This window comes from Phyllobates terribilis, unplaced genomic scaffold (genome assembly GCF_046119375.1).
Source record: "Phyllobates terribilis strain yellow unplaced genomic scaffold, ASM4611937v1 Scaffold_79__1_contigs__length_6888602, whole genome shotgun sequence".
Taxonomy (NCBI): domain Eukaryota; kingdom Metazoa; phylum Chordata; class Amphibia; order Anura; family Dendrobatidae; genus Phyllobates; species Phyllobates terribilis.
The window spans coordinates 2,132,407-2,153,122 of record NW_027362839.1 but is presented as its reverse complement, the minus strand read 5'-3'; the positions used below and the strand labels follow the sequence as shown (position 1 = coordinate 2,153,122).

The window sequence follows — 20,716 nt, the reverse complement described above, 5'->3', positions numbered from 1 at the left end:
CCATAAGCAACAGTTTAACAGAATGCCACAGACTAATCAACCAAACTTTTTGGGTTGGGTTCTCTTTTATAGTCTGCAGGCATTAAATGAAAGAAGTCAGTGTTCCAGCAGAAGGAGACAACGTTTCAGAAAAGGAATTGTAGCAAACCAAAAAAGAAATTTTAAGCGCAGCAGAGTAACCAGCGCACATACCTGTTAGCTCAGGTGAGTTTAAAAGGCTGCTGTTGATAACAAGGGCATTTGCTAAATAGATGGTGTGTGTGCAACAATATACTGAAAGGTCAATTATATTGTGCAGCTTATCTCACCACCTGTAGTTATTTAGGTGAAAGCTCCAAAATGCTTGCCTAATATGTCTGTTTATCCAAAAGGGTGTAAAAAGGGAGAGCTAGAAAGATAGCATTGCATCTAATTACATGGCAATGCAATGCACAGTTGCTGAAGTTGAACCAAAATGAGCTTGTAATCTGGCTTCTGCAACTTTGAACATGAAAAATCCAATGAGGAGAAGAAAAGCAAAGCCAAAGAGTCCATCCCAAAATCCGACAAACAAGCAAAATGAACAAAAAACATTGAATTCAATTCTTTCTGATTTTAGAAACTGCATTAAAGAAGGGGTGCACCGGTCCTGGAGATACTGCAATACCAGGTCAATGCGTGGAGTGGACAGAGCAAGCTCTTTTTCCATCTCCCTGTTCTAAAAATCCATTTAATATATGGTCCCCAGATAGGGGACGTATCAGATATTAAACTGATAAGAACAGATACTACACTTGATCTTAGCCAAAAGGCCGAGAAGCGATAACCAGAATTGGTTTCAAACTACGGAGCCACCCAAGGATCCTGAAAAGTCCATTTGTGGAGATGAGCTCCTGGACTCCCGTTAAGAAGACATGTTGTCAACCTCTAGATCCCTTACATGCCTGCACTTTTCGGCTTGCTGCTGCTGCAATCCACGCGTTTTAGATCTGCATAACTCCACCTCTTTAAACACAGCACCTTCACCCCCTGCTGTTCCCACCCGCCTCAACACCGTTGGAAGGGAGGAGAACCAATTAAGGCGGGGGGTGGGGTGGAACGAGCAGCTGTCTACCCTTAGCAGGAGGGCTCCTGATTACATACCTCTCCTGCTGCTGCTGCTGGCTGTCCAGCAGCAGACTGAAGGTGGCTGCTGCTGTGCACAGGTATATAAAGGCTCAGTGCCTATTATGACACGCGCAGCCAGCGTTCCATTGCCACATTCCATCTACTGCAGGCAGGATACCTGGCTGGCTGAATGTCGCTGAGAAGCTCACAGAGACCGCCATAAGCAACAGTTTAACAGAATGCCACAGACTAATCAACCAAACTTTTTGGGTTGGGTTCTCTTTTATAGTCTGCAGGCATTAAATGAAAGAAGTCAGTGTTCCAGCAGAAGGAGACAACGTTTCAGAAAAGGCATTGTAGCAAACCAAAAAAGAAATTTTAAGCGCAGCAGAGTAACCAGCGCACATACCTGTTAGCTCAGGTGAGTTTAAAAGGCTGCTGTTGATAACAAGGGCATTTGCTAAATAGATGGTGTGTGTGCAACAATATACTGAAAGGTCAATTATATTGTGCAGCTTATCTCACCACCTGTAGTTATTTAGGTGAAAGCTCCAAAATGCTTGCCTAATATGTCTGTTTATCCAAAAGGAAGTAAAAAGGGAGAGCTAGAAAGATAGCATTGCATCACATTACATGGCAATGCAATGCACAGTTGCTGAAGTTGAACCAAAATGAGCTTGTAATCTGGCTTCTGCAACTTTGAACATGAAAAATCCAATGAGGAGAAGAAAAGCAAAGCCAAAGAGTCCATCCCAAAATCCGACAAACAAGCAAAATGAACAAAAAACATTGAATTCAATTCTTTCTGATTTTAGAAACTGCATTAAAGAAGGGGTGCACCGGTCCTGGAGATACTGCAATACCAGGTCAATGCGTGGAGTGGACAGAGCAAGCTCTTTTTCCATCTCCCTGTTCTAAAAATCCATTTAATATATGGTCCCCAGATAGGGGACGTATCAGATATTAAACTGATAAGAACAGATACTACACTTGATCTTAGCCAAAAGGCCGAGAAGCGATAACCAGAATTGGTTTCAAACTACGGAGCCACCCAAGGATCCTGAAAAGTCCATTTGTGGAGATGAGCTCCTGGACTCCCGTTAAGAAGACATGTTGTCAACCTCTAGATCCCTTACATGCCTGCACTTTTCGGCTTGCTGCTGCTGCAATCCACGCGTTTTAGATCTGCATAACTCCACCTCTTTAAACACAGCACCTTCACCCCCTGCTGTTCCCACCCGCCTCAACACCGTTGGAAGGGAGGAGAACCAATTAAGGCGGGGGATGGGGTGGAACGAGCAGCTGTCTACCCTTAGCAGGAGGGCTCCTGATTACATACCTCTCCTGCTGCTGCTGCTGCTGGCTGTCCAGCAGCAGACTGAAGGTGGCTGCTGCTGTGCACAGGTATATAAAGGCTCAGAGCCTATTATGACACGCGCAGCCAGCGTTCCATTGCCACATTCCATCTACTGCAGGCAGGATACCTGGCTGGCTGAATGTCGCTGAGAAGCTCACAGAGACCGCCATAAGCAACAGTTTAACAGAATGCCACAGACTAATCAACCAAACTTTTTGGGTTGGGTTCTCTTTTATAGTCTGCAGGCATTAAATGAAAGAAGTCAGTGTTCCAGCAGAAGGAGACAACGTTTCAGAAAAGGCATTGTAGCAAACCAAAAAAGAAATTTTAAGCGCAGCAGAGTAACCAGCGCACATACCTGTTAGCTCAGGTGAGTTTAAAAGGCTGCTGTTGATAACAAGGGCATTTGCTAAATAGATGGTGTGTGTGCAACAATATACTGAAAGGTCAATTATATTGTGCAGCTTATCTCACCACCTGTAGTTATTTAGGTGAAAGCTCCAAAATGCTTGCCTAATATGTCTGTTTATCCAAAAGGAAGTAAAAAGGGAGAGCTAGAAAGATAGCATTGCATCACATTACATGGCAATGCAATGCACAGTTGCTGAAGTTGAACCAAAATGAGCTTGTAATCTGGCTTCTGCAACTTTGAACATGAAAAATCCAATGAGGAGAAGAAAAGCAAAGCCAAAGAGTCCATCCCAAAATCCGACAAACAAGCAAAATGAACAAAAAACATTGAATTCAATTCTTTCTGATTTTAGAAACTGCATTAAAGAAGGGGTGCACCGGTCCTGGAGATACTGCAATACCAGGTCAATGCGTGGAGTGGACAGAGCAAGCTCTTTTTCCATCTCCCTGTTCTAAAAATCCATTTAATATATGGTCCCCAGATAGGGGACGTATCAGATATTAAACTGATAAGAACAGATACTACACTTGATCTTAGCCAAAAGGCCGAGAAGCGATAACCAGAATTGGTTTCAAACTACGGAGCCACCCAAGGATCCTGAAAAGTCCATTTGTGGAGATGAGCTCCTGGACTCCCGTTAAGAAGACATGTTGTCAACCTCTAGATCCCTTACATGCCTGCACTTTTCGGCTTGCTGCTGCTGCAATCCACGCGTTTTAGATCTGCATAACTCCACCTCTTTAAACACAGCACCTTCACCCCCTGCTGTTCCCACCCGCCTCAACACCGTTGGAAGGGAGGAGAACCAATTAAGGCGGGGGGTGGGGTGGAACGAGCAGCTGTCTACCCTTAGCAGGAGGGCTCCTGATTACATACCTCTCCTGCTGCTGCTGCTGCTGGCTGTCCAGCAGCAGACTGAAGGTGGCTGCTGCTGTGCACAGGTATATAAAGGCTCAGAGCCTATTATGACACGCGCAGCCAGCGTTCCATTGCCACATTCCATCTACTGCAGGCAGGATACCTGGCTGGCTGAATGTCGCTGAGAAGCTCACAGAGACCGCCATAAGCAACAGTTTAACAGAATGCCACAGACTAATCAACCAAACTTTTTGGGTTGGGTTCTCTTTTATAGTCTGCAGGCATTAAATGAAAGAAGTCAGTGTTCCAGCAGAAGGCGACAACGTTTCAGAAAAGGCATTGTAGCAAACCAAAAAAGAAATTTTAAGCGCAGCAGAGTAACCAGCGCACATACCTGTTAGCTCAGGTGAGTTTAAAAGGCTGCTGTTGATAACAAGGGCATTTGCTAAATAGATGGTGTGTGTGCAACAATATACTGAAAGGTCAATTATATTGTGCAGCTTATCTCACCACCTGTAGTTATTTAGGTGAAAGCTCCAAAATGCTTGCCTAATATGTCTGTTTATCCAAAAGGAAGTAAAAAGGGAGAGCTAGAAAGATAGCATTGCATCACATTACATGGCAATGCAATGCACAGTTGCTGAAGTTGAACCAAAATGAGCTTGTAATCTGGCTTCTGCAACTTTGAACATGAAAAATCCAATGAGGAGAAGAAAAGCAAAGCCAAAGAGTCCATCCCAAAATCCGACAAACAAGCAAAATGAACAAAAAACATTGAATTCAATTCTTTCTGATTTTAGAAACTGCATTAAAGAAGGGGTGCACCGGTCCTGGAGATACTGCAATACCAGGTCAATGCGTGGAGTGGACAGAGCAAGCTCTTTTTCCATCTCCCTGTTCTAAAAATCCATTTAATATATGGTCCCCAGATAGGGGACGTATCAGATATTAAACTGATAAGAACAGATACTACACTTGATCTTAGCCAAAAGGCCGAGAAGCGATAACCAGAATTGGTTTCAAACTACGGAGCCACCCAAGGATCCTGAAAAGTCCATTTGTGGAGATGAGCTCCTGGACTCCCGTTAAGAAGACATGTTGTCAACCTCTAGATCCCTTACATGCCTGCACTTTTCGGCTTGCTGCTGCTGCAATCCACGCGTTTTAGATCTGCATAACTCCACCTCTTTAAACACAGCACCTTCACCCCCTGCTGTTCCCACCCGCCTCAACACCGTTGGAAGGGAGGAGAACCAATTAAGGCGGGGGGTGGGGTGGAACGAGCAGCTGTCTACCCTTAGCAGGAGGGCTCCTGATTACATACCTCTCCTGCTGCTGCTGCTGCTGGCTGTCCAGCAGCAGACTGAAGGTGGCTGCTGCTGTGCACAGGTATATAAAGGCTCAGAGCCTATTATGACACGCGCAGCCAGCGTTCCATTGCCACATTCCATCTACTGCAGGCAGGATACCTGGCTGGCTGAATGTCGCTGAGAAGCTCACAGAGACCGCCATAAGCAACAGTTTAACAGAATGCCACAGACTAATCAACCAAACTTTTTGGGTTGGGTTCTCTTTTATAGTCTGCAGGCATTAAATGAAAGAAGTCAGTGTTCCAGCAGAAGGAGACAACGTTTCAGAAAAGGCATTGTAGCAAACCAAAAAAGAAATTTTAAGCGCAGCAGAGTAACCAGCGCACATACCTGTTAGCTCAGGTGAGTTTAAAAGGCTGCTGTTGATAACAAGGGCATTTGCTAAATAGATGGTGTGTGTGCAACAATATACTGAAAGGTCAATTATATTGTGCAGCTTATCTCACCACCTGTAGTTATTTAGGTGAAAGCTCCAAAATGCTTGCCTAATATGTCTGTTTATCCAAAAGGAAGTAAAAAGGGAGAGCTAGAAAGATAGCATTGCATCACATTACATGGCAATGCAATGCACAGTTGCTGAAGTTGAACCAAAATGAGCTTGTAATCTGGCTTCTGCAACTTTGAACATGAAAAATCCAATGAGGAGAAGAAAAGCAAAGCCAAAGAGTCCATCCCAAAATCCGACAAACAAGCAAAATGAACAAAAAACATTGAATTCAATTCTTTCTGATTTTAGAAACTGCATTAAAGAAGGGGTGCAACGGTCCTGGAGATACTGCAATACCAGGTCAATGCGTGGAGTGGACAGAGCAAGCTCTTTTTCCATCTGCCTGTTCTAAAAATCCATTTAATATATGGTCCCCAGATAGGGGACGTATCAGATATTAAACTGATAAGAACAGATATTACACTTGATCTTAGCCAAAAGGCCGAGAAGCGATAACCAGAATTGGTTTCAAACTACGGAGCCACCCAAGGATCCTGAAAAGTCCATTTGTGGAGATGAGCTCCTGGACTCCCGTTAAGAAGACATGTTGTCAACCTCTAGATCCCTTACATGCCTGCACTTTTCGGCTTGCTGCTGCTGCAATCCACGCGTTTTAGATCTGCATAACTCCACCTCTTTAAACACAGCACCTTCACCCCCTGCTGTTCCAACCCGCCTCAACACCGTTGGAAGGGAGGAGAACCAATTAAGGCGGGGGGTGGGGTGGAACGAGCAGCTGTCTACCCTTAGCAGGAGGGCTCCTGATTACATACCTCTCCTGCTGCTGCTGCTGCTGGCTGTCCAGCAGCAGACTGAAGGTGGCTGCTGCTGTGCACAGGTATATAAAGGCTCAGAGCCTATTATGACTAGAGATGAGCGGTGTTCGACTAGAACTGTTCGCCAATCTCAAATTCGAGCTGTTTTGGGCGGTGTTCGAGTTGTTCGACGAACCCGAACGATTTGCAAAAAATTCAGCTGTTCGAGGTTATGTTCGATAACTGTTCGTGCACCAAAAGCGTGTCCTGCATGTCTGGCGCTATTTAGAGCACCAATCATGCAGGGATTGTCTGCCACTCACTGTAATGCCACAGCCATGGTGGTTGTGGCATTACAGTGATTGCCCAAATCGATGGGAACAGTGCCAACAGTGAAACATGAAAAGCCGGCAATTCAGCAGCGGCATACACCTGTACCCGACAATTTAGAACCGAAAGAATAGAGCTTCACACATAGATTAGATAGATATAAACATGTCAGCCACATATATAAGAAGTACAGTGAAAGTGCTGCTTACTGTACTTGTCATTTAGCGTAAAGGATTTATCAAAAAAAATAATAGTGTTTTCATGCACCGTCTCTTTAAAAAAGCCGGCCGGCAATTCAGCAGCGGTACCCGACAATTTAGAATAGAAAGAATAGAGAATCACACATAGATTAGATAGATAGAAACATGTCAGTCACATATATATGAAGTACAGTGACAGTGCTGCTTACTGTACTTGTCATTTAGCGTAAAGGATTTATCAAAAAAAATAATAGTGTTTTCATGCACTGTCTCTTTAAAAAAGCCGGCCGGCAATTCAGCAGCTGTACCCGACAATTTAGAACAGAAAGATAGAGCATCACACATAGATTAGATAGATAGAAACAAGTCAGTCACATATATATGAAGTACAGTGATAGTGTTGGTTACTGTACTTGTCATTTAGTATTAAAACAAAGGATTTATTATTAAAAAAATTGGCGTGGGGTTCCCCTTAATTTTAGGCTCTAGCGGAGGTTAAGCAGACGGCTGGGGCAGATGTTTGAAGCCTGGGAAGGGGGTAATACCCACGGAGCTTCCCAGGCTACTAATATCAGCCCCCAGCTGAATACATAGCCTTTACTAGCTATTAAAATGGGGGACCCCCCGAAAAAAATGACGTGGGGTCCCCCCTAATTTAATAGCTAGCAAAGGCTAGGCAGACAGCTGGGGGCTGATATTAATAGCCCAGGAAGGGAGCCATGAATATTGGCCCCCTCCCAGGCTAGAAACACCAGCCGTCAGCCGCCCCAGAAATGGCGCATTCATAGGATGCGCCAATTCTGGCACTTAGCCTCGCTCTTCCACGCTGCCCTGGTGCGGTGGCAGGGGGTAATAGGGTTGGGGTTGATGTCAGCTTATAATGCCAGCTGACATCAAGCCCAGGTTAGTAATGGAGAGGCGTCTATAAGACACCCCCATTACTAACCCCATAGTCAAAGTTAAAAAAAACACAAACACCCAGAATAAAGTCCTTTAATTGAAATAAAGACACAATCCTTTATTGTTCTAAATTAAACCATACTTACCGTCACGCCCATTCCAGCTGAAGCCAACGATCTCCTGCAATAAAAGAAAAATAATAAAGCAACCTCATCCTTACCTTTCCATGGTTCCCACGACAGCTTCAGCTCTGCTACATCGAGATGACAGGCTGGACCGCAGCAGAACGCTGCCATCCAGCCTCTCATCCCGCAGACACTGAGAAGCGCAGGCTTGCTTGCGCTGCTCAGCGTCTCTCTGTGACGACATCCAGATGAGCCGAGTTCATGTCCAATGAACTCGGCTCACCTCATGCACGTCACTGACAGCGTGGGAAAATTCTCACGCTGAAGCGGTGAGTGCAGGAGAATTCTCCCACGCTGTCAGTGACGTGCATAAGGTGAGCTCATGTCCAATGAACTCAGCTCACCTCCTGCTCGTCACTGACAGCGTGGGAGAATTCTCCTGCACTCAGCGCTTCAGTGTGAGAATTCTCCCACGCTGAAGCGCTGAGTGCAGGAGAATTTTCCCACGCTGTCAGTGACGTGCATGAGGTGAGCCGAGTTCATTGGACATTAACTCGGCTCATCTGGATGCCCTCACAGAGAGACACTGTGGAGCGCAAGCAAGCCTGCGCTTCTCAGTGTCTGCGGGATGACAGGCTGGATGGCAGCGTTCTGCTGCGGTCCAGCCTGTCATCTCGATGTAGCAGAGCTGAAGCTGTCATGGGAACCATGGAAAGGTAAGGATGATGTTGCTTTATTATTTTTCTTTTATTTCAGGAGATCGTTGGCTTCAGCTGGAATGGGCGTGATGGTAAGTATGGTTTAATTTAGAACAATAAAGAATTGTGTGTTTATTTCAATTAAAGGACTTTTTTCTGGGTGTTGTGTTTTTTTTAAATACTTTACTAGAAATTCATGGTGTTCATGTCTAATATTGGCGTGACCCCATGAATTTCGGGCTTAGGGCCAGCTGATAATGCCAAGCTGGCCCTAACCCCTTTATTACCCAGTGAGCCACCGCATCAGGGCCCTGGATGAGTTGGGTACAGCGCCAGAAGATGGCGCTTCTATGAACGCGCCATTTTCCGGGGTGGCTGCGGACTGCAATTTGCAGCGGGGGTGGCCCAGAAAGCTTGGGTCTCCCTGCGCTGCGGATTCCAGCCCCCAGCTGCCTAGTTGTACCTGGCTGGACACAAAAACAGGGCGAAGCCCCACGTCAATTTTCTTTAAATTATTTCATGAAATAATTAAGAAAAAAAGGGCTTCCCTATATTGTTGTGTCCGGCCAGGTACAAATAGGCAGCTGGTGGTTGGGGGCAGCCCGTTCCTGCCTGCTGTACCTGGCTGGACACAAATATAGTGCGAAGCCCCACGTCAATTTTTTTTAAATTATTTCATGAATTTCCTGAAATAATTTAAAAAAATTGAAGTGGGGCTTCGCACTATATTTGTGTCCAGCCAGGTACAGCAGGCAGGAACGGGCTGCCCCCATCCACCAGCTGCCTATTTGTACCTGGCCGGACACAACAATATAGGGAAGCCCTTTTTTTCTTAATTATTTCATGAATTTCATGAAATAATTAAAAAAAAAGTACGTGGGGCTTCGCCCTATTTTTGTGTCCAGCCAGGTACAACTAGGCAGCTGGGGGCTGGAATCTGCAGCGCAGGGAGGCCCAAGCTTTCTGGGCCCCCCCCCGCTACAAATTGCAGTCCGCAGCCACCCCGGAAAATGGCGCGTTCATAGAAGCGCCATCTTCTGGCGCTGTACCCAACTCATCCAGGGCCCTGGTGCGGTGGCTCACTGTGTAATAAAGGGGTTAGGGCCAGCTTGGTATTATCAGCTGGCCCCAAGCCCAAAATTCATGGGGTCACGCCAGTATTAGACATGACCGCCATGAATTTCTAGTAAAGTATTTAAAAAAAACACAACACCCAGAATAAAGTCCTTTAATTGAAATAAAGACACAATTCTTTATTGTTCTAAATTAAACCATACTTACCATCACACCCATTCCAGCTGAAGCCAACGATCTCCTGCAATAAAAGAAAAATAATAAACCAACCTCATCCTTACCTTTCCATGGTTCCCACGACAGCTTCAGCTCTGCTACATCGAGATGACTGGCTGGACCGCAGCAGAACGCTGCCATCCAGTCTGTCATCCCGCAGACACTGAGAAGCGCAGGCATGCTTGCGCTCCTCACTGTCTCGCTGTGACGGCATAAAGATGAGCCGAGGTCATGTCCAATGAACTCGGCTCACCTCATGCACGTCACTGACAGCGTGGGAAAATTCTCACGCTGAAGTGCTGAGTGCAGGAGAATTCTCCCACGCTGTCAGTGATGTGCATGAGGTGAGCTCATGTCCAATGAACTCAGCTCACCTCCTGCAGGTCACTGACAGCGTGGGAAAATTCTCCTGCACTCACCGCTTCAGCGTGAGAATTTTCCCACGCTATCAGTGACGTGCATGAGGTGAGCCGAGTTCATTGGACATGAACTCGGCTCATCTGGATGTCGTCACAGAGAGACGCTGAGCAGCGCAAGCAAGCCTGCGCTTCTCAGTGTCTGCGGGATGACAGGCTGGATGGCGGCGTTCTGCTGCGGTCCAGCCTGTCATCTCGATGTAGCAGAGCTGAAGCTGTCGTGGGAACCATGGAAAGGTAAGGATGAGGTTGCTTTATTATTTTTCTTTTATTGCAGGAGATCGTTGGCTTCAGCTGGAATGGGCGTGATGGTAAGTATGGTTTAATTTAGAACAATAAAGGATTGTGTCTTTATTTCAATTAAAGGACTTTATTCTGGGTGTTTGTGTTTTTTTTAACTTTGACTATGGGGTTAGTAATGGGGGTGTCTTATAGACGCCTCTCCATTACTAACCTGGGCTTGATGTCAGCTGGCATTATAAGCTGACATCAACCCCAACCCTATTACCCCCTGCCACCGCACCAGGGCAGCGTGGAAGAGCGAGGCTAAGTGCCAGAATTGGCGCATCCTATGAATGCGCCATTTCTGGGGCGGCTGACGGCTGGTGTTTCTAGCCTGGGAGGGGGCCAATATTCATGGCTCCCTTCCTGGGCTATTAATATCAGCCCCCAGCTGTCTGCCTAGCCTTTGCTAGCTATTAAATTAGGGGGGACCCCACGTCATTTTTTGGGGGGGGGGCCCCCATTTTAATAGCTAGTAAAGGCTATGTATTCAGCTGGGGGCTGATATTAGTAGCCTGGGAAGCTCCGTGGGTATTACCCCCTTCCCAGGCTTCAAACATCTGCCCCAGCCGTCTGCTTAACCTCCGCTAGAGCCTAAAATTAAGGGGAACCCCACGCCAATTTTTTTAATAATAAATCCTTTATTTTAATACTAAATGACAAGTACAGTAACCAACACTATCACTGTACTTCATATATATGTGACTGACATGTTTCTATCTATCTAATCTATGTGTGATGCTCTATCTTTCTGTTCTAAATTGTCGGGTACCGCTGCTGAATTGCCGGCCGGCTTTTTTAAAGAGACAGTGCATGAAAACACTATTATTTTTTTAAATAAATCCTTTACACTAAATGACAAGTACAGTAAGCAACACTATCACTGTACTTATTATATATGTGACTGACATGTTTCTATCTATCTAATCTATGTGTGAAGCTCTATTCTTTCTGTTCTAAATTGTCGGGTACCGCTGCTGAATTGCCGGCCGGCTTTTTTAAAGAGACGGTGCATGAAAACACTAATATTTTTTTTAATAAATCCTTTACACTAAATGACAAGTACAGTAACCAACACTGTCACTGTGATTCTTATATGTGTGACTGACATGTTTCTATCTATCTAATCTATGTGTGATGCTCTATTCCTTCTTGTCTAAATTGTCGGGTACCGGTGTATGCCGCTGCTGAATTTGCCGGCCGGCTTTTTTAAACAGAGTGTCTTCTGAGCAGTTTGTCAGCTTTTGGACACCTTTGCAGGTGTTTTCTATGTGTTTCTATGTGTTTTTGTTTGCCTGCCATTGGTTTTAACGGTGTTCGACGGTGTTCTAAGGTGTTCGACGAACAGTTCAACGAACAGTTCCTCGAACATCCCGGTGTTCGACGAACCGAACCGAATCCGAACACTACGGGGGTGGCTCAACACTAATTATGACACGCGCAGCCAGCGTTCCATTGCCACATTCCATCTACTGCAGGCAGGATACCTGGCTGGCTGAATGTCGCTGAGAAGCTCACAGAGACCGCCATAAGCAACAGTTTAACAGAATGCCACAGACTAATCAACCAAACTTTTTGGGTTGGGTTCTCTTTTATAGTCTGCAGGCATTAAATGAAAGAAGTCAGTGTTCCAGCAGAAGGAGACAACGTTTCAGAAAAGGCATTGTAGCAAACCAAAAAAGAAATTTTAAGCGCAGCAGAGTAACCAGCGCACATACCTGTTAGCTCAGGTGAGTTTAAAAGGCTGCTGTTGATAACAAGGGCATTTGCTAAATAGATGGTGTGTGTGCAACAATATACTGAAAGGTCAATTATATTGTGCAGCTTATCTCACCACCTGTAGTTATTTAGGTGAAAGCTCCAAAATGCTTGCCTAATATGTCTGTTTATCCAAAAGGAAGTAAAAAGGGAGAGCTAGAAAGATAGCATTGCATCACATTACATGGCAATGCAATGCACAGTTGCTGAAGTTGAACCAAAATGAGCTTGTAATCTGGCTTCTGCAACTTTGAACATGAAAAATCCAATGAGGAGAAGAAAAGCAAAGCCAAAGAGTCCATCCCAAAATCCGACAAACAAGCAAAATGAACAAAAAACATTGAATTCAATTCTTTCTGATTTTAGAAACTGCATTAAAGAAGGGGTGCACCGGTCCTGGAGATACTGCAATACCAGGTCAATGCGTGGAGTGGACAGAGCAAGCTCTTTTTCCATCTCCCTGTTCTAAAAATCCATTTAATATATGGTCCCCAGATAGGGGACGTATCAGATATTAAACTGATAAGAACAGATTTTTTTTTTTTTTTTTTTTTACAAAACCATTCAGGTTTAAAACAATAATGCAGAATAAAAGGTCGTCTCCTCATCTGAAAAAAACAACCATTCCACAATCATTTATCGTTTAAAACTCATCATGATGGTTTCTTTTATTATCCAGTTAAATTGAAAAAATGCAATATACACATCAGAAAAAAACAAAATTACAGACTAATTATATGTTTCCATTTCTGGAATTTCCATACTCCCTCTGCATCCATCCCACCTTTCATATCACATTTATAATAGAAATATAACTTCTCAAGGACCATTTTAACACAATCATCCACCTCAAAACGCTCATTTTTAAACACATACAAGTTCCGGCAATTCCACAAAACCTCCTTCACACAAGCCAAAAACAGCCACAAAATCCTATCCTTTTCACGGTTTAACATGCATAACCCAAACATGACAATTTCAAAATTCAAACGTTTCACCCCAGTCAATTCCATACATAACCCACCCAATTTAGCCCAAACATCCTTCGCAAACCTACATGACCATAGAACATGATGGACCTCTTCATTACACCCACACCGCTCTCTCGGACACCTTTCAGACACCGCCAACCCTTTCCTTTTTTGTACACTCCTCACAGGTAAAATCCCATGCAAAGACATCCAAACTAAATCTTTCTGTTTGTTAGACATATCATGTTTGACCAGCTTACACCAGACATCCTCCGCTTCAGCTGACCTTAACCCATTAATTTCACACATCCTATTATCCGCACACATCCTTTTCACCATGCTTTTATTCTTCAGAAAACTCACCATCTGAACTTTCTCAAGATGAAATTTTTTGATAAAACATTCCAATTGTAGGTACCAATAAGGGCATATGTGACACCCCAGGGGTCTGGTTGTCACAGTGATAGAGATATTACGTCTGAGAGCAGGTGGGAGGTCCTTTGGTCAGGGATCCTGTGCATGCCACACCTCCTGCCCAGCCTTGGGAGGGGAAGAACTTCCCCTGTATAAACCCGGGGCTGAGGCAGGGTTAGTGAGTCCAGGAAGAGTAGAGACAAGAGCAGCATAGGAAGCAGCAGAGTCCCAAGGAGTCAGGGGCTGGCAGCTAAAGAGCTCGCCCTGACTAAGAAGATTCTTTACCGGACCCGGAGTCCGAGGCTGTGGGGACTAACTTCTACCCAGCAGCAGAATTCGTCAGGCAGGGGATTTCAGGTCCCCTGGCCCAGAAGCCCGAAGGCCCGGTCACACGCGTGGGACCAGCACCGCCATCGTGGAGCGGAAGCCATTAGAAGGCCCCGAGTCACCGGCCATACGGGTGAGCACCACACGGTACACTCAGGGACGTGGGCTACTTACATCAGCTTCTAGCAAGGTAGCCAGAAGAGTACAGTCAGCTTGGGAGGCCTACAACTACGCCTGGCCAGGGGAGATCCCATCTGCTCAAGGACTGACCAGGCCCCGTTCGCTAGCAAGTACTCCGGGAGGGTCTATCGTTGTTACCAGTAAAGACCCTGAACGCTACCATACCGTCTCTGAGTGGTTCCTGCTACCCCCATCATCCACGTCGGCTGCCCTGAGGCCATACCCCTCCCGTTGGGGGTTATACTATCACGCTGCACCATCCTTCCACCGGCCTCAGCGGTCTGCCCTGCAGCAGCAGCCCCCTGGCTGCATTCAACGGGTGGCGTAGTCATCAACCATTTTCTACCGCTAACAGACTGCCGTCCAGTTTGACTCCCTGGGCACGGACCGGGTCACCGCCACGAGACTACAACCCTAAACAGATCCGGCTCCGGGTAAGCTCCCGCGTGCGCAACGCAGCGCGACACAGGCCCAGGGGCGCGTCAACTTTGGCGTAGTCGGCAGGATCACGTGCCCGCAACCACCGGGTACTGCGTGCCTGAAAAGCAAAGACTGTTCAAACTTACCAGTGGTGAAGATTCCTGCCATCGGTGAAGATTCCCGCCATCCGGCGCCATCTTCAGCCTTCTTCCCGCCATCGGTGAAGTTTCCCGCCATCCGGCGCCATCTTCAGCCTTCTTCCCGCCATCCGTGGAGTTTTCCCGCCATTGGACGCCATCTTGAGGACGCCGCGCGGGAAGAAGAGGGGCGTGGACTCCGAAAGCGCGCGAGAACTGAAGCCCCGCCTCACGTCCGGACGTTGCGTAAGGTCCTGGAAGGAGCCCAGCAGACGCCGACGTCACAGGAGCGCGACGGAAGGTCCTCAACCCTGACGATCCACTGCGGAGCCGCGGCCTACGGAACAGGATCATCGCAAGGTAGGCCACGGTCCACTAGGGGGGAGGAAGATGTCGGATACGGAGGAGAGCTCCACTGCCTCAACCCCCGCCAGCGCTACCGCTGTTGCAGTTATGCCCTTCACCATGCCCTATATCCCGGGAGCAGCTTGGCTACCCCAGTACTCAGGGGAGTCACATACCCTGCATGACTTTAGAGAAAAGCTGGATAGCCTCTTCCAGGTGTACCCCCTCACAGAAGAGCAAAAAGTGAGCATCCTGGTGGCCCAACTAACTGGGGCAGCCAAAAGGGAAGTAAAATCCTGGCCACCTGGGAGGAAGACTGTCGCAGGGATACTAACCCGGCTGAAGGACACCTTTGATACCCGCACCTCAGCCGAGATTAAACTTAGATTCTACGGGTGCAAGCAGCGAGCGCATGAGAGTATAAGGGACTATGCACTCAACCTACAAGAGGCCCTGAGGGCCATTAAGCAGACCGACCCTAATGGAGTGGGAAACGAGGACAGGCTGTTGACCGAACAATTTATAGAGGGTTTATATTGCAATGCCCACCGCACCCAGTTGCGGGCAATGGCCTTACAGGACCCTCATCTAGAATTTGCACAGTTCAAGGACAGAGCCATCCGGGTGCTCCGAGAACCGGCACCAGGTGGCGTTGTGACCCACAGACGCCCCACTACCACTTACTACCAGGAGGCGGCGCCCTTGTCAGCAGGGCCTGTGGGAGCTGATGCGCAGGCTTTGGACAATGACCCGGCTCCAGACCTACACCATCAGGTCCAAGAGCTAGCTAAAAGCGTTGCTGCGCTAACCCGAACTGTGCAGTCTTTACAGGTTTCCACTCCAGGGAAGATCCAGCTGGCATCCGGACCGGAGGACATCCCGTGGCGTCGACCAAGGAGGACCCCACCGGCCAGAGGAAGACCCAGTGACCGATACAGCGAGGACGGACGACCCATCTGCCGCCGCTGCAATCAACCCGGACATATGGAAAGGTACTGTTCTTTAAACGGGCACAACCTGGGGTAGAGGGCCAACCCCCAGGAAAAAGATCACCAGGCCCATCGAACTGGCGCGACAGATATGTGGGAGGACGTCCAGTCTTGCCTGTGGTACTGGATGGCATTCCCATGAGTGCCCTACTGGACACCGGGTCACAGGTCACCACCATCCCGTACGTGCTCTTCAAGCAGTACTGGAATGACTCGGATATTACCCGCTACCCTGACGACGACTTGAGTATCATCGCCAGCAATGGTCAGCCCGTGCCACAGATCGGATTTAAAGAGGTGACCATCAAAATTGGTAGAGTCGAACTGGCCGCACAGGGACTGATCATTGTAGATATTGACAAACATGAGAGTCACCCAAAAATAACTCTAGGAACTAATGTAATTGAAAATTGTCTTGCAGAGGTGATTTTCCTTTTACAGCAGGTTGCCAAGAATGCCAGCTCCGGCGAGCAGCGGGTGCTCCAGAAAGAGATCCGGGCACTGATGCAACGGCAACAAGTGGAACTCTCCGGCGGTGAGATTGGTAGCGTAAGAATGTGTGACCCTTTTCCTATTGCCATGCCCCCAAAAAGTGAAATGATGATTTGGTGCCGGGCAGCTATTGGTCTGAGAGGTAGAGATTACCAGGCAATGGTAGAACCAGTTTACTCAGACAGTAGGCCCACCATTTTGACAGCACGGGGGGTGGTCAATGTACGCCATGGGAGGGTGCCCGTTCGCATAATAAATATCGGGGAGAGGGAAGTGTACCTGCCCCGGTATGCCACGCTAGCCAAATTATATACCACTAATCAAAATTCTATACAATCTGTGGAACCCTTGCCTCCATCTCACCCGGAGGAAGGTAACGGCTCTAAGAAAGACATGGAGGACTGGTGTCAGCAACTACATCTGGGTACTGACTCCACTCCCTCACACCAGAAACAAGGAGTCTATCGGGTGGTTCAAGAGTATGAGAGAGTGTTTAGTAAACACCCGTTAGACTTCGGGCGAGTCAAGGGGGTAGAACACCGCATCCCCACGGGAGATCATCCTCCCATAAAAGAGAGGTATCGACCCGTACCCCCTGCACATTACCAACACGCCAAGGGGATGCTTAGAGACATGAAGGAGGCTGGGGTAATCCGGGATAGCTGTAGCCCCTGGGCAGCCCCACTAGTTTTAGTCAAAAAGAAAGACAACACCATGAGGATGTGTGTAGATTACCGGAAAATCAACCGTATCACACACAAGGATGCGTACCCCTTACCAAGGATAGAGGAGTCATTGGCTGCTTTAAGATCTGCTAACTTCTTCTCTACCTTGGATCTCACTAGCGGGTACTGGCAGGTTCCTGTAGCAGAGGCGGACCGGGAGAAGACCGCATTCACCACCCCGATGGGACTTAGCGAGTTCACCTGCATGCCGTTCGGACTCTGCAACGCCCCAGGAACCTTCCAACGATTAATGGAGTGCTGTCTGGGCCACAGAAACTTCGAGACGGTCCTGTTGTACCTGGACGATGTCATCGTATACTCCAAAACTTATGAGGACCACCTGAAACACCTGGCGGAGGTGTTCGAAGCTCTGGCGAGTTACGGCCTAAAGGTGAAACCCTCCAAGTGTCACCTCCTGAAACCAAAGGTGCAATACCTGGGACACGTGGTGAGCGCTGACGGAGTGGCTCCCGACCCCGATAAGATCACCGCAATTAAGGGATGGCCAAGCCCCTCCAGCGTAAAAGAAGTGCGGCAGTTCCTAGGGTTGGTAGGCTACTACCGAAGGTTTATTCCCGGTTTCACCAAAAAGGCAGCACCTATGCAGGACCTCCTGATAGGCCAGTCCCGGAAGGCCAAGAACCAGAAGCCGCCCTTCAAATGGGAAAAGCTAGAAGAAGAGTCCTTCCGCCAGCTGAAGATGGCCCTCACGGGGGATGAAATCTTGGCGTACCCGGACTATAGCCAGCCCTTCATCCTCTACACCGACGCCAGTAACATCGGGCTAGGAGCCGTACTGTCCCAGATTCAGCAGGGGAGAGAACGAGTAATCTCCTATGCCAGCCGAAAACTGCGACCCACCGAAAGGAACCCCGAAAATTACAGCTCATTTAAGCTAGAGTTCCTGGCCGTGGTATGGGCAGTCACCGAGCGCTTTAGGCATTACCTCGCTTCTTCCCGGTTCACCGTATACACGGATAACAACCCGCTGACACACCTGGACACGGCAAGACTCGGTGCCCTGGAGCAGAGGTGGATGGCCCGTCTGTCCAACTACGAGTTCACAATTAAATACCGGGCAGGGCGCTCCAATACCAACGCGGACGCCCTGTCCAGGATGCCCAACCTGCCGGACGGAGGAGAAGATCCGGAGGGACTGGAAGAAGTTGAACTCCCTGCGTTCCACCGTCATGGGACTATCCAGTATTCCCACCGGGTAAGGAGTAAGCAGGCTGCTACGTTGAACCCCTTACCTCACTACAACTGGGCGGAAACGCAAGACAGCGACCCTGCCGTCCGACTGGTGAAGGAGATGCTGACTCGCCCGGAGGCTAGCCTGGAATCAGACGCTCCAGAGGAAGCCAAACAACTATGGGCAGAGAAGAGTCGACTGTTCCTTTACAAGGGGAAGTTGTGCCGCAGAATGGTTAACTCCAGGACGCATGAACTACTCTGGCAAGTAGTGGTGCCACGAAGAGACGCAGCCATGGTGATGGAGGCATACCACGACGGAGCTGGACACTTCGGGTGGAAAAAGCTGGAGTTCCTGCTGCGCGAGCGGTTCCACTGGGTAGGCATGAGGGGAACCATCGAGAAGTGGTGCAGAGACTGTGGCCCGTGCAATCTGAGAAGGAAGGACCGGGCCAGCCAGAAGACTCCCCTGCAGTCCATCGTCACCCGGCAACCGTTGGAACTGGTAGCCTTGGATCATGTAAAACTGACCCCCAGCAGAAGTGGCTACGTCTACGCGTTAACCATCGTGGATCATTACTCCCGGTTTCTGGTTGTCGTCCCCGTCAAGGACTTAACGGCTCGAACAGCAGCTAGAGCCTTCCAGCAGCACTTTTGCCGTCCACACGGGTACCCGGACCAAGTGCTGACGGACCAGGGACCTGCCTTTGAAGCGGAGGTCTTCCAGGAATTCTGCAATCTGTATGGCTGCCGGAAGATAAGGACGACACCCTACCATCCGCAAACTAATGGACTTTGTGAGAAAATGAACCAGGTGGTAATGGATCTTCTAAAAACGTTGCCCCTGGAAGAACGCAGTCTGTGGCCTGAGAAGTTGCCCGATCTGGTGGACCTATACAACCACATCCCGGTAGGTTCCACCAACTGTACCCCGGCTTACCTAATGAGGGCAAGACCTGGTAAGTTACCTGTTGACCTGGAAATGGGAGTCCTGACGCCCGAGGACACTTCACCAGAAACGGACTGGGACACAGAGAGGCAGCAGCAGTACCGGAAAGTACAGGAGAGCGTGGAGCGAAGTCTCTGTCAGGCTAGGGAAAGACAAGAGAAGACTTACAACCAGTATGCTCCCGCTGTTCCCCTGGTACCCGGAGAGCAGGTCTTGAAGAGGAAGAGACGGCTCCACAAGTTGGACGACCAGTGGGAGAAGGACCCGTACACCGTACTGCCCTCAAGCCACGAGAACCCGAAGGTCTGTACCATCAGTAAAGACGGAGGGGAAACCACAGCCATTGTATCCCGGGACCACCTGAAGAAGTGCCCCGAACAACTGAGGAACCCTGAGGAGGAACAGGAAGACCATCGACCCGTGGAAGAAAGGGAAGATATGGTTAGTACCGTGCTCGGGGACTTCCCTCGGTCTTGGACTCAAGTCAATGGTGCAGTTGTGGTACCCGTACTCACCTTCCTCCAACCATCATCCCAAGAACCTACGGAGCAACGGGTAGAGCTGGAAGAGCAGCCGGTCCAGGAGGCAGAAGACTCCACCCAAGCGGAACAGGAGAATCCACCCTCTGCTTATAGTGAGCCTGCCGTACCCCTAGTGAGACAAAGAGCCGGTAGACAGCTGCCCAGTTTACCCTTGACAGCTCCTACACCCTGTAGTTCAGGGCCAGACAGTCAGCTCCGTAGGTCCACTAGGGCCACTAGAGGCCAGTTACCCGCACGTTGGAGGATCTAAATGTTTAAGTTGTTTTACAATGTTTACCTGTTTATTGTTGCTTGTGTGTAATTTTGTGTTTCTAGTTGTTTTTAGGAGTCTTCGGTGGATTTACCGGGAATCCTTTGTATATAGTTGGAGCGTAACCCAGGATGGACTAGAGACTGTTAAGGACTCGGGGTAGGACAGACCCCTACCTGGTTACGTCTCCCTGTGTTGGTGAAATGGACACTTTTGCTTTTCTTCAAAGACTGCACCCGGTTGCGGACATCCGTGACCATCTTATTGTGTTTCCTTATTGTATTTTATTGTTCTTTGATATACCTTGTTATATTTTTCTAAAAAGTGTTTAGTCCCGGAGTACTAAATTTCACTAGGGGGGAGTGTGACACCCCAGGGGTCTGGTTGTCACAGTGATAGAGATATTACGTCTGAGAGCAGGTGGGAGGTCCTTTGGTCAGGGATCCTGTGCATGCCACAC

General features: G+C 48.2%; 5 non-coding genes and 1 pseudogene across 5 annotated transcripts; all 6 read right to left on the bottom strand.

Annotated features, from left to right (window-relative positions):
- Positions 1–612: 612 nt before the first annotated feature.
- LOC141197210 (U2 spliceosomal RNA) lies at positions 613–803 on the bottom strand. Its single transcript, XR_012269515.1, has one exon. It is a non-coding gene; the product is annotated as a U2 spliceosomal RNA (small nuclear RNA).
- A 1,112-nt stretch (positions 804–1,915) lies between these two features.
- On the bottom strand, positions 1,916–2,106 carry LOC141197204 (U2 spliceosomal RNA). Its single transcript, XR_012269514.1, has one exon. It is a non-coding gene; the product is annotated as a U2 spliceosomal RNA (small nuclear RNA).
- Positions 2,107–3,221: 1,115 nt separating this feature from the next.
- Positions 3,222–3,412, bottom strand: LOC141197192 (U2 spliceosomal RNA). Its single transcript, XR_012269513.1, has one exon. It is a non-coding gene; the product is annotated as a U2 spliceosomal RNA (small nuclear RNA).
- A 1,115-nt stretch (positions 3,413–4,527) lies between these two features.
- On the bottom strand, positions 4,528–4,718 carry LOC141197181 (U2 spliceosomal RNA). The gene has a single exon (XR_012269512.1). It is a non-coding gene; the product is annotated as a U2 spliceosomal RNA (small nuclear RNA).
- A 1,115-nt stretch (positions 4,719–5,833) lies between these two features.
- LOC141197117 (U2 spliceosomal RNA) lies at positions 5,834–6,024 on the bottom strand. The gene has a single exon (XR_012269462.1). It is a non-coding gene; the product is annotated as a U2 spliceosomal RNA (small nuclear RNA).
- A 6,680-nt stretch (positions 6,025–12,704) lies between these two features.
- LOC141197149 (U2 spliceosomal RNA) lies at positions 12,705–12,907 on the bottom strand (annotated as a pseudogene).
- Positions 12,908–20,716: the final 7,809 nt, after the last annotated feature.